Here is a 3,827-nt window from a genome sequence, read left to right as displayed (position 1 = left end):
ATATCACACTTCTTTAAAAGGAATAAAAGGCAGCCTAAGCTTTGAGATGAATATAAAAATACCACTCCTTAAAGCAATATCATTTAAGATTATTAAAAAATTTTTAAACACAAAAGCCAGACACTTTTAAATATACATATATACACTAAAATAATTGGCCTTCTAAATAGATAATAGTAAAGAGAATTTAAACTAGAATGATGTATACGTCAATCTCCCTCCCCTTGCTGGCTGTCTCCTTAACCGCTGTCAGCTAACTCTGTGCTTCCTCTGAGTTGCTAGAAATTATTTTTTTAAACCACAGAAAGGCAAAGCTTAGTGCTGCTTTGTTGCAGGACCTCAGCAAGTTTCTTACCCTTTCCATCCATGACCCTCTGCAGCCTCCCCTCCTCAAACACTCCCAGCCATGCCATGGGATAAGCAGTTCCCCTAGCAGCTGACATCCCTCTGTTCCAGTCACTTGTTAGGTAAAGTAGCACTCACAAATTGGGAAGAAATAACTCAGACAGTTTTTATCACATTTTCCCTCCTTTTACAGATAATGAGGAGGGAGATTTCCAGTAAACGTAAACTTACCGAAGATCTGCTGAAGCAATAAATAACAGTAACTCCTCCATAACCCTATAACCACGAACAAATACTCTGTTCACACACTTCCTTCAGTCAACTCTTAGCTCTTTAATGTTACATTACTTTTCCATAACTGTGTTCTGCCCTTTAGTTGAATCAATCTTGAAGACTGAACACTTTACAGTCCACACTAAAGATAACAGGTAAGACTGAACGTGATGCTGAGTCAAAACCCACAACAATCTGCAGAAGTTTACTTACTCAGAAGAAGTCTTTCTCTTGGAGGAAGAAGGGAAGCCATTTCCTACAGCTTCCCCTGGTGAAATGCATCTCACCCCCACTCTGAGAGCTGCTCATCACTTCTCATTGCTTCATACAGCTGTGCATGTAACCCTTCACTTTCTTCCTATAGAATAGAAAATGTGGTCTGTTTTACCCTTTCTCCCAAAGCAAAAGTCTGGGAAAGCTACAAGAGAAATGAGGAGTGTATTGCAGAACTTGTTTACATCTCACACAATCTGAGTGTGCTGTCACTGTCCACAGTTGTCAGTGATATCACAGGTGTGCGACAGACACAACACAACCTTCAAGTAGCACCACCAAATCATGTATTTCTTTTATTTGAAGATCATCAGTGAAGATAATTTCCATTACAATCCTCAAAGACAATCACTGAATGCTTAAGAAACACAAGGAAAAAATCCTACCTCAGAAAAAAACAGCAACAGAAGTAATGACCAGCATTTCAACTGCTTTTTGTACTTGTGTTTCCCAACACACCTTGCAAATGGGGAAGCTGTTTCAAAAGGTCATAAAAAGATTTTTTTTTACATGGCAATCATATGTACCCTTGGCAAACTACACAGACGTTCACCTTATTCCACTTTCAGATGCCTAAACTAGAGTACCTCTAAGTGCCTGGTGAAGAGTCTTACCTTTTTCCCTAGGCTATAGATAAGGAAACCCATCTTCCTTTCTTTAGGTTCTTTGACTTCCATCTTAATTTAATGGCTAAAGTAGCTATGGTATCTCAACTTGACAGTCAAATCGTTCAGTGCCTTATGTTGTCATTTAAGCCATTTCACAAGAAGGTGGAGCCAACTAGACAGCAGATCCTCCAGCCTCACTGCATTGTATCCAGAGGGTTGCCTCTTACCTCAGGGACAACAGGGGCTCATCCCCACCAGAACTTTTGCCTTGGTGAAAGCTTTTGGTGTCTTAGTTTCCTCCTCTGCCAAGCATGTTATCAGGCAGATAGCCCCAGGTCCAGTGTCATGATGCACCCAATGGGAAGTGCACTGCATCTCCACTAAAGGGAACTGCTGAAAAGCATCAGAGCCACAGACCATGTATATATACACCCATGTTTATATTTATACCTATATATGTGTATATATATATAAAATAAAGTATAGGATTTATATTTGATTTGAATCTTTTGTGTCTTGAAAGATCTATTTCTTCTAAGATATACACAAATATATATGTGTGTGTGTATATATATATATATATATTCCTCATCCCCCCCTCCATAGGCTCTTTACACAAATATTTGGATTCACATATGTCCTGGGAGCAAAATCACCAACTTCTTTCTTCTTGCCATTACTTGTGCCATTCCTTGGAAGCTACCTGAGAAAAGAAACGGAATAAAGAAAATTAATCTTATCAATTACGATTGCAGAGAAATGTAACTATTGGAAGTTACCGTAAAGGACTGTCAGCATTTAGTATCTAAACAATAGATATATAGTATCGACTCATTTACTTTTGCATAACTTACCCTCCAAAAAGAAGATCTTAGCTATCAACCACTTTGCAGCTACAGTACTTGTAGAACACTTGAAATAAGATACAATGCCAACCCAAGGCCAAATTCAGGAGGAACAGATATTATATTTATTACCCCATGATTTGTATACTGTGGTCTATTTGCAAAGCGTCTAATCAAAGCATCTAATAGAGTTTTAATCTTTGAGTAAATATTCTTACTGAGAATTTGCATTTGTCACAGAAGACTGGTTGCATGGGAGCAGATACAGAAATTGAATGTTTCTCATCCAGTGCTGCTGCATCCTTACAGTCAAATCTGAAATGTTGCCACAGTGAAGCAATGGGAAGAATGTGATTCTCAGCCCAGCAATTCTCTTAGGGCATAAATAATGTTTAAAAGAACAAAATAACTCCCTCTACTGAACCATTAAAGCATCATGTCAGGTTTCAACTTTAAAATTAAACTAAACCAACAAACCACTACCAGTAGATTAGATGCCGTGAATCTGCACAACTGTAAAATGTTGTAAAATGTTGGCATTGCTTCTAGTAATGTGCCTCCATAACCATGCAATCAGTACTTTACAGTCATTTTAAAAAAGACCCATAGTTAACTGTGGTCATCAGGAAGAAAATCCATGTAAAAACAAGCTGATCTGATCCGTCAGTGATGCTGATTAAACATCAGTCTTGCAGCATCTCCATCAACTGTGCACAAAATATAATTTCAGAAATCTAAATCAATAGAGTTCAGAAATTTTAAATATGAAAACAACTTACTAAAAACCCAAGCCTCCTTGTTACTGAGGTTGTAAGACAATCTTTAGAGGATACTGAGAGCTCTTCTGTTCCAAGACAGCATCTTCCTGTTTTAAGATGTACACAAGAGATGAATTATTTCACACCAGTCAGGGTGTTTTGCTGGTTTTCTACAGCCAAAACCGAATTGCCACAAAACCCTAGAAAGTTTGAGTTCTTGAGATTTTGCTGTCATACTCCTCCACACTTCCATTTAATGGCAACACTTTTTGTGGAGGAATTATGCCTAAAAATTTCAGGTACTCAATTAGATGAAAGGAATGATACAACCAAATAATGCTGCAAGGGTACTACTGATTGAGAGCAGATAATAAACATCAGCACTTCCAGGAAGTTAGGGAGGACACTGAGCAAGGCAACTCTCATTTAAATTCTACTACAGTGTGTCACAGAAAAAAAAAAAAAAAAAAAGTAATGAAAAGAGACTGAGCTTTTGAGAAAAACTGAAAACTGAAGGTACAGAAAAAGACTAAGATTGTAAAAAGAGACATGGAAAAAGGCTTCAAATCTATAACATAATGAAATCCATAGAAAATATATTTGGCCAGTGCAGGAAAATATCATATCCAAAAAGTAAGGACTGAAGAAAAAAAAATGAAGAAAAAAAAATAAAAATTAAGAAGGACCTAATTGGTCTTCCTACCCTTTTGTGACTGGAAAGTAGA

The 3,827-nt window shown here is 37.4% G+C and overlaps 1 long non-coding RNA gene across 1 annotated transcript; it reads right to left on the bottom strand.

Moving 5' to 3' along the window:
* Positions 1 to 284: 284 nt before the first annotated feature.
* LOC118167309 lies at positions 285 to 3,332 on the bottom strand. The gene is made up of 2 exons (XR_004751095.1): positions 2,354 to 3,332; positions 285 to 2,202 (listed from the first exon to the last, which is right to left on the bottom strand). It is a non-coding gene; the product is annotated as an uncharacterized LOC118167309 (long non-coding RNA).
* Positions 3,333 to 3,827: the final 495 nt, after the last annotated feature.

This window comes from Oxyura jamaicensis, chromosome 5 (assembly GCF_011077185.1).
Source record: "Oxyura jamaicensis isolate SHBP4307 breed ruddy duck chromosome 5, BPBGC_Ojam_1.0, whole genome shotgun sequence".
Classification (NCBI taxonomy): domain Eukaryota; kingdom Metazoa; phylum Chordata; class Aves; order Anseriformes; family Anatidae; genus Oxyura; species Oxyura jamaicensis.
This window is presented reverse-complemented; position numbering and strand designations above follow the sequence as displayed.